This window comes from Haliotis rufescens, unplaced genomic scaffold (assembly GCF_023055435.1).
Source record: "Haliotis rufescens isolate VD_foot unplaced genomic scaffold, xgHalRufe1.0.p SCAF_12, whole genome shotgun sequence".
Lineage (NCBI taxonomy): Eukaryota > Metazoa > Mollusca > Gastropoda > Lepetellida > Haliotidae > Haliotis > Haliotis rufescens.
Window position 1 is genome coordinate 27,278,716 of NW_025963802.1, and position 10,717 is coordinate 27,289,432.

A 10,717-nucleotide genomic window follows, 5' to 3' on the forward strand; every position below is an offset into this window, starting at 1 on the left:
ACACTAACATACCCAGGATATTTTTCAGTTGGGATGCTGCGCTGAGACAGCCAAGTCATGATTAGGCTACGATGCTACACTACCACATCAAATCATGGTTCGAGAAACTTTCATGCAACACTAACAGTGCAATTTGTACATGGTTGTGTGAGTACATGGGCACACTCAGGCAAAGCTTTGTGTATGATGCTGCTTTGAGACAGCTTGCCAACGGTTCAGGTACAGATATACACTAAGACAGACAGGCATGGTTCGGGACAATGCTTCAATAACATAACCAGCCCATGCTTCCGATATGATGCAACACAATTCCATTCAGGACATGGTTTGAGTACAGCGCTACACTAAGGCCAGGTTATAGTTCGGGTACAATATTCAGGGACGGGGCAAGGTTCTGGAATGATGCTACACTAGATTAGGAGAGCCTGGTCAAAGTCCGGTACGATGCTAAACTAAGACAGCCAGGCTATAGTTCGGTACGATGTTCAGGGACGGGGCAAGGTTCTGGAATGATGCTACACTAGACTGGGAGAGCCTGGTCAAAGTCCGGGTACGATACTAAACTAACAAAAGTAAACCCTAGTTATACTGAGACAACCAGGGTATGGGTCAGGTTCGATGCTACACCAAGACAACCAGGTTATGGTTCGGGTTCGATGCTACACCAAGACAGTCAGGTCATGGTTTCGGTACGATGTTACGCAGGTTAATGTTCAAACCCCGCGGGGATTCCAATGTAGCCTATGCTTGTCGTAAGTGACCAGACTCGGTAACTGGCTTGATTGGTACCATCGTACTTCTACCGCGTAGATCGTTGCTAATTATACAAATTACTGGTTTGCCTGGTGAAATCTAGATTATGTACAAGCAGTCGTCATATAGGTGGAATATTGCTTCGTGTCACGTTAAACAAAAAAGCTTCAATATTCAAAGCGCGTTCAAGTTTAATGCGTAAAAAAAGATGAATTACAATCTTATTAACTAATGTTAAACCGTGTAGCTGAGTACACTATATGTGCTGGATATAACATAAACAGCTTTGGTAAAGTTGGTATTTAACTGAATAAATTGTGTGGGAGTATCATACCAGTCTTTTAGAGGTTTAATAAACCAGAATATATGTACGTCATTAGGGTAATTCAAAACCCATAATATTTATTGATCTTTTTACAATAGCTTACTTTCATCGAGAGTTTTCCTTTACCAATATCGAAATAATTTGTTCGAATCTCTTTGTGTTTATGATTTGTGGTATACAAACTATCACATTGTTGTGAATATTTATTGAGGAATCGAATATTTTCCAACAATTATTTTTTCCAGTTATCTGTTGTTAATGTAATAATTTTTTAATTTGAAGTTTACACGATATACGGCTTTTCCATTAGACGAGAGGTCGGTCACATGACCGCGAAATTGACGTTCATACGTTTTTCACGAGACCGTGTTCTTGAAATGACGTAAACACTGACGGACTACTTCAAAATTCCTGGGGAAACCCCTGGGAATTCCCTAGCACGAAAACATACATACAAGCATTATTTCTGATCATTTAGAACCTTTAATCTTGGTCTCAGCATTTCAGTATACATTGAGAAACGTAAGAGAGCTTGACTGCATGATTGTTCACGAATTTCCTCGCTACGGCCCATCCTAATGAACAAACGAAAAAATGCACATCCAAACTATCGTCAGTATCGACTCGATCTGTGTCTAGGCTGACAGTGACCGTCTCCAGCAATCTACGAATTTACCTTGGTGTCTGTTTGACGCATCTTTAATCACCTTTCAATAATCGGTCAGTTGATCAATGATGACTAACACATGTAAACGCTTCAGGTTCATTAACAACTTCGGAAATCCTCCCGTCACGTTTATCGTGTCGGCCATTTTGACGTCTTGTACTTGATGTAAATGTATTACGACGCGCTGTCATTGTGACTGACTTACTGAAATAGTTCATTACAGACCTTTCTCATCTAATGGGGATATTATATGAACACATGTGTTGCGTAAGATGTTTCTGAAGAGCAAGTTCTGCATCCATACGCTCATGTCACCCCTCTTTTTGGGGAACTATTTTATTCCGGGATATAGCTAGTTGTTGTTCGGCTGTCAGTGTGAACATGAGGTCACACGTACTAAATAAAATTGTGTTTAGATCTTGGCCTACGTCCTTTGAGGAAAGAAATTGTGATAAAAAATTATAAGAATTGACTTTCACTTTCACTCCGACGTTCATACAGTTTGGACCTCACTCTATGCAGGTTCATACTCCAATGAACTCACACAAAGTGAAGGTCAATTCGTAAATGAAGGTAAGTGACGCGGATGTGACATAACACAGAGGCGTGTGAAGGGTTATCTTAGAGAACCAGATAATCACCCAAAAATATATTTGTAGCAATATGAAATCAGGTTAAGATATATTACCACTGCTCTAAGATTTATATTAAAACCATCTATACAAATCTAACCGTTAATATCTAATCAAGCGAATATAAACATCAATGTTAAAGCAATAGTTATGGAAGTGGATTATCTCTCTATATATACCCCAGAATAATGTCTGACAAAATCAAATTTATAGGTACGTGTAGATAATAAAGCTATCACGTAAGAGGCGACTAAAGGGATCGGGTTGTCAGGCTCGCTGACTTGGTTGATGTATGTCATCGATTCCAATTGCGTGGATCGATGTTCATGATGTCAATCACTGGATTGTCTGGTCCAGAGTAGATTATTTACAGACCGCCGTCGTATATACTGAACAACAAAAGTTCCTGTGACATTGAATAAGATTTAATGCAAAGTTATGTTTTTTACCAAATCTGAAACAATTTCGATTTGCAACAGATAAAATACTCCTGTAAGTGTTCAAATGGTTGATTTGCCACACTGACTTCAGAAAATGCGTGATTTCATGAAAAACTTGAACATGCCAAAATGTCAATTTACAAATCAATAGCGTGTGTCCACCTCTGGTTGCGATGCAAGCAACACATCTTCGTCTCATGGAATGGACCAGGCGTCGCACAAAGTCCTGTGGGATATCTGTCCGTATCTGCTGGAGCATGTTTCGAAGTTCCTGGAGTGTCTGTGGAACACCCGGTTGACGTCGAAGGCGCCGATCCATCTCATCACACAGGTGCTCGATTGGTGAGAGATCAGGGGAGCGAGCCGGTCAGGGGATGACATTCACTTTGTTTTGTTGAAGAGAATCCTGAACAAGTCTAGCAATAGGAGGACGGGCGTTGTCATGTTGAAAGGTAATGCCTGGGCCATGAAAACGGTAGAACAACAGGGCCGATGATTTCGTCGCGGTAGCGCTGTCCATTGAGATTTCCCTCTAGCTACCACTATCAAACGGGTCCTCTGTCTTGCTGTAATCCCACCCCATACCATAACGCTCCCGCCCCCGAACCGATCTTCTTCCATGACACAATGATTGACGTAACGTTCACCCCGACGTCGGTACACTCGAATCCGTCCATCGCTGTGGCTGAGGTGAAAACGAGACTCGTCAGTGAATAGAACTTGTCCCCACTGCATGGCCGTCCAGCGTAGACGCTGTCTACACCACTATAGACGTGCTTGACGGTGGTTTCCTGTCAATGTGGGACGTCTGGCGGGTCTTCTGGCGACAATCCCTGACATCTGAGGCGACGACGTACGGTTTGTAAAGATATTCGTCGAAGCCCGGGATACTTCTTGTATTCACTGTTGCTGGCTGGAATCGATTTCGTAGGTGTGTTGTTCGAATCCAGTTATCTTGTCGATTATTGGTTACGCGTATCCTTCCACTCCGAGGATGGCCTCTGACGGCATTCGTCTGTTGCCAACGTTGCCATAAACACCTAATGGTGATTCTGTGGACGTTAAATTGTCTTTCAACATCACGTTGACTCGACCCTGCTTCAAGCATACCAATGGCTCGCAGACGCTCATTTTCGGACAGGCGTGGCATTTCGTAATGTTGAATAATTGCGTAATTTTGTTGTTTTTCTGAGTGGTTGTTGTCAGCACGATGCTAAACAATGCATATGGAATCCCGTTAACGCACATATTTTTATACCGATTCTTGGGTAGTGAAATGCATGGGGCTTGCATAAAAGTCAACTTTTGCATGGAATGCATGCATTTCTGTAGCAGTTGCGTTTTTGTGACTTGATTCCATACATGAACTTCGATATGGAAAACCAAACTTAACTTGTTTGAAAAATACACAAAGGCAAAACAATGGTGAAACAAAAGTGGAATAATGCATTCGAAAAAGTATTTTCTTCTCCTGAATGTGTCTGTGTTCTGAATAACCTTTTTCTATTTGTAGTAGTTTTCTGAAAAGTCTTTGGGACTTGTGGGTAATTGAATAGATAGTCCAAGCATAACGTGTCACATTTGGTACAGTAGTTACAATTCTCGATATATTGAACATTCTAAAAACATAATGGTGTACACATTCTTTTATATACGAATTTTGTGTGTTACATTTCATATATGTTTGCAGTAATTAACTTCAAATCGCACTCTTTTATGACAAAGAACGTTCTATAGGTTTTCGTCTGTTTCCGTCATACGTGTACGCCACGACATTCTTGAGTCATTGAGTGAGTGAGTTAATATTTAACGTCACATCGGCAGTATTTCAGCCATATCGCGACGGCAGTCTTGTCTCAATCGTAAACAACACGTGTCATTCAGTATCTCAAAAACAGTAGTAGTAAAAAACATGGTTTAACGTGTAAAACAGGAAATGAACTGAAACCAATATTGTTCATATTGTTTCCAAATGCCTGTGTTGATTAAGTATTTGGGGAAATTATCATAAATATAATCTGACGAACAGAGTTTGCCGCCGTGTTGATGCATCAAATGAAAAGATTTGTCTTGGCTAGTTTCGTTTTTACGCAAGGGAAGACAACTTTCAAGGTCAGTAACTACGAATGGAATCCAGGTGTAATATTAAAGTTGCACTACACTAAGGTGTCAGTATCACACGGAGAAAGGTTGTCACCTTCTTGTTTTGTTTCTATTGGATCTTATTTTGTGACAGTGAAATATGACTAAAAGCATGAAAAAGTATATTTATGATATACATTATGATGCTAAAATGACCCTTTTCGAAGATTTATCAACGGCTCGCAAAGTCGCACCCTCAGTCACAAGAGTGATCGACAGTGTATGCACAAAATTGTTTTAAAAATAAAACAAACAAAACATGCAAAATAATTGTTTTTAAATGATTTCCGATATTTATTCATGTTTCTCCATAATTGGAAGAACACGCATATTAAAGCTGCTTTGTGACGCAAGCACATTACTACATGTGGTACTGAAGTCAAACAAGAACACAGACAGCATGGTGAAATGTGAAAGCTGCCAATATCACAAAGCGAAGGGTTGTTGCTCATCTTGTTTTGTTTAGGTTCTACTGGTTTTATATGTATATTTATACCATTTCTTCTGTATAAATAGATCACAATATTGCAACAACAGGTTAACGTTGTGTCGTGTTTGCAGTGTGAGTCAAAATCATAGACTGGACTCCTACACTACGGTAAGATCCAACACATCCGACTTCCGTAGGAGAAAAATAGGAACCTATTGGAGGGTATGCGCCTAGTGCATGTTGTTAGTGCAGAGTTAGTGCAGAGTTAGTGCGGAGTAAGTGCAGTTAGTCCGCTCTGTATCAGTCTGCGTCCTACTTGCCAGGGATCACCTGCATCCACGTGGCGACGCAAGGGTCCTGAGCACGGCGCCTAACCTCACCTCCAAGAGTACCCGGTTCCTGCGTCTGTTAGGAATGACAGCCGAGGATAAGCATCATATTCACACTTCTGTTTAGGCTTTGTATCATTGTATCAGGAATACATATTTTATAAATTGCCTAGTATATTTCACTTCACGTATGAAACAATATATACTGAACCAAATTAAAAACTTCACAATCCTAAAATTTTAACATTTTGACCAGTTATCATTGTGGGCCCTAATGTGTATTTAAACAGTAATGGCCACGTATTGTCTTCAGATTACACCCGTTTTGTGCAGGTGAATCGATCAAAATCATGTGCACAAGCACTATAGTGGCAAAAGTATTTTTTCACGTGCAACTGGTCACGTGGCCATAAAACCGCACGTGTTTTCAGCCATACTTGTTAGCAGTCATTAACAAAAAAAGAAAAACACAAGAAAACAAAATTCTTTACGGCCATTTGTCATGCCACGCCTTTCAAATGTGCAACGTGAACGTCCGTAGCTGAAGTCGCAAGGACGATGGGTTGTAGTCGACGGACTGTTTATGATTTACAGACGCGTCTACAGCAAACGGGTACCACCGCTGATCGCCCTCGGCCAGGTCGACCACGTGTGACGTCACATGCAGAGGATCGTCAGATTGTCTTACGTCACCTCCGTAACCGATTTTTGACGGCTACATCAACCAGAAATGAACTGTTTAGGGGTAGACTGAGTGCGCAAACCGTTCGAAACCGTCTGAGAACTGCTCACCTTCAAGCACGACGGCCATACTGCGGGCCGATTCTGACTCAATTACACAGACGTCAACGTAAATTGTGGGCACAGCGACACTTACGATGGACTCAGAGGAATTGGAATCAAGTCGTCTTCAGTGATGAATTCCGATTTAATCTTTGATTTGCTAATGGTAGGGCGAGGGTGTGGAGGCGCCGTCATGAACGTTACGCCCAGCGTTGTGTACAGGAAGTTGACAGATTTCGAGGCGGAAGTGTCATGGTGTGGGGTGCTTTCTGTGGCAATGCATGTTCCAGGCTTCTTGTCATCCATGGCAACCTCAACGCTGCTGCTTACCGCGACCAGGTACTGGCACCAGAACTTCTGACTTTTATGGCAGCACATGGACCCGGTTTGATCTTCCAACACGACAATGCCCTACCCCACACAGCAGTTTTGACAAGGAATTTCCTTCAGAATGCGGGAGTCAACGTCTTGGACTGGCCGTCAAGGTCTCCCGACCTCAATCCCATCGAACACGTCTGGGATGCTCTTGGCAGAAGTCTGCGCACTCTCCAGAACCAACCACAGAATTTGCAAGATCTTGGCACTTTTTTGCAGCAACAATGGCGTCGTCTTCCCAATCGTGTGTTCACAAGCATCACAAGGTCCATGCGGAGGCGTTGTGTGGGAGTTGTCAACACACATGGTGGCCACACACGCTACTGAACTTGTGTGCCATCAGATTCTCGTGCTTGGGACTTATGATTTAAACTGTTGATGCTATTACCGAATACCGTAGGTGCTTGGAACAAATTATGGTTACCACCGTTAATTAAAATCCTTCTTTGGACATTAATGATTAAAAATTACCTTCTCTGGTACATTTGTCCGTTGTATATCATATATGGGATTACTTTTAAAAATGTGAAGTTTTTAATTTGACTCAGTATATATGACTTTTTTCAAAGTAAGGCATTCATGATTTATGTACACATTCTGCGAAAACCGAGGTTCGTTATAGGCGTGATGGCGGTAATCGTGGTTGCTGGAAATAATGGTGAGTTGGTGCGATCTGCCTATCCAAGTTCCAACAAGATTTCGACGAAAATATTGTTTACAATATTGAATAATTGTAATAAAATAGATTACATAAGTCAACGTATACAATGAACACTATTTATAACCAGACAGTGTAATTGCGATTTCCGGTGTTTTGTGCTCACGATAATGTCTTTGCGTTGTGAAAAACAATCAGAATTCATGGTCTGCGTGTATTATCCCCCCAAACCCACCCTCTTTACACAGCTATACACTTTAGGGGAAAAGGTGTGCACTATACACAAGGAACTATCGAACTCAAGCCTATTTTCGATGTGTTCTTTGGCAAGAGAATATAAAATAAAGCTTGCCTACCTGGGCCTCTTTCGTCTTCTTCTGTGCCCCCTTGTTTCTTCTTGGCAGTCGTCCTGCCTCTAGATGACTTTTTGGAACTGTTCTGGGCATCGGCATTATTTCAGCCATATAGCCGAACTGTTCTGCCTCTAGGGTGTCTTCATGGGGGATCGCTTGTGTCTACTTGACAGTCGCCCCTGCCTCCAGGGGCCTTCTTTGTTCTCTTCTGCCACCAGGTTGTCTCTTTGGCTTTCAATTGCCCCCGGAGGTCTTCCGGGCACCTTAAAGGAAAATTAACGAATATTTCACATGATTGATACTGACAACAAAACAACATATGCTGGGTCGTGAAAACCAAAATGTAACATGAATATCAAATTGAAATATTGCAATACTTCACCATCAGGTGCGCGGTCCCAGTCTAGTCTTCGAGTACTGTGCATTGTTAACAAGCCATTTCCCTTTATGTGGTGTGGTATGTTTGTTGTTTAACGCCGCACACAGCAATGCTCCAGCTATATGACAGGTGTATGTAAATAATCGAGTCTGGACCAGACAATCCTGTGATTGACAACATAAGCATTGATCTACACAACTGGAATACGATGACATGCATCAACCTAATCGGGCGAGTCTGACCACCCGATCCTGTCAGTCGCCTTGAATTGGGGGCCCCATAAGTCTATTTAATATGTGCGTTGACTAGATTATTACTCATGTCCCCTCGATCAGAAGTGGGATAACACCTTTAAAATCTACAGTCAATGGAATCCTAAGATTCAGAATGAAAGGCGGGTGTGTGTATATCAGATATATCACGTACATCATTCAGAATGAAAGGGGAGTGTGAGTATATCGGATATATCATATGCATCAAAGGCGAATCTTGTTATATACATCACTCACAATGAAAGGCGAGTTTGTGTATATAGGATATATTGTATATATCATTCAGAATAAATGGCTGGTGTGTGTATATCGTACACGTTATATACATCACTCAGAATGAAAGGCGAGGGGCAATGTATATCGGACATGTTATATACACCATTCAGAATCAAAGGCGACGAAGTATGTATATCGGACATTTTATATCACTCACAATAAAAGGGGAGGGAATATTATATAGGACATGTTATATATACACATGCACAAAAGTTAAGCGCCACCCACCATATTTGTGAGCTGTTACATTTGGCACTTAATGATGACTATTATAACGAGATGCACGATTGTTTTAAGCCGTATATGTAATCCTCAAGTGATGCAAAGTTGTCCCAAAGTTTATCTTGTGTTCCAAAAGAATATGAGCAGAATGGCATTTTACCGAAGACCAGAAATTGAAGGATTAGAAAAATTTGAAAAACTGTTTTTGTCATGTAACTGTCATGATATCAGCAGACCATATCAGGTGTCACATAGACACCCTAGGGAGTGCAGAGTCTATTGCGAGGCAGAAACGTCAGTAACGTGTGTATGATCCACTGACATTGACCACAGCTTCAACCCTACGCCTCATACTCATTACAAGTCGTTGAATGCTTCTCTGAGGCAAACGGATCCATTCTTCATGAAGTGCGGCTTCAAGTCCAGCGAGATTTTGAACTGGGGGATCACGATGTCTGATTTTCCGGCCAAGAATGTCCCAGAGATGCTTAATCGGATTAAGATCCGGACTACAGGCCGGCCAAGGAAGAGTGGCAATAGCTTCTTGACGCAAATAAGCCAAAACTGCCCGAGATCTGTGTGGTCTAGCAAACAGGTCTTGTCTGAAGAGGATGGTTGTCAAAATGAGGGACTACCACTGGACGAAGAACGGCATCTTGGTATTGTTGGCCATTCAAGTTTCCACGAATTGTCACCAGCGGAAGTTTGCAGCCGAAGGAAACACAACCACATATCATGACAGACCCCCCGCCACATGCTAAGGTCTACTGGATGTTCCTTGGTGCAAAACGAGTGTTACGTTGCCTCCAAACACGTATTCGACCATCAACAGCTCGTAGCAGCATTCGACACTCGTCAGACCAATGGATCCTTCTCCAGTTGGCCAGGTTCCAACGACTACGGGCACGACACCATATCAGACGATTCCGCATGTGCCTCTCAGTCAGTTGAGGACGTTTTACTGGTCTTCTGGCGTTATAACCAGCCGCTCTGAGGCGACGCCTTACGGTCATCGTCGAGAGTCTCTGATGGGTAATCCACGGCAGTCTTAAATCTGTTGAAGTGGCAAATGGATTTCGTCTGACTATCCTGAAAAGACGTCTATCCTCTCTTTTAGAGGTCTTTCTTGGCCTACCAGACCTATGCCTGTCATTGACATCATTGGTTTGACCATGTTTGACAGTCAAACGAGTGATAACACTTTGATGACGACCCATTTGTCTTGCAATGGCCCTGCATGACATGCCAGCATTTTTCATGCCTATCACTTGCCATCTTTCAGCGTTCGTTAACTATCTCCTCACCATGGCTGATTTTCAACCTCTATTGGAAGGGGAATCTCACACAGGGGCAAAATGCAACCACGTGTCTGAAACTTGAATTTCACTATTTATAGGGTAGGGGAACTGCAGCAACAGGTAAAGCACGCTTTCCTTGTGGTATCTGGACAAATTTGGGTTCATGAAACTATGGAAGCCTAATTCAGTCATACATCATCATATTTCGTATTTCTGATTCCCACACGTGAAATCAAGAGACTATGAATATGGTGGCGCTTAACTTTTGTGCATGTGTATATATCACTGAGAATGAAGGATCTTTGTGGGATATATTATATACATCAATTAGAATAAAAATTGTGAGACTACGTACACCGAATGTATTAAAAACATCATTCAGA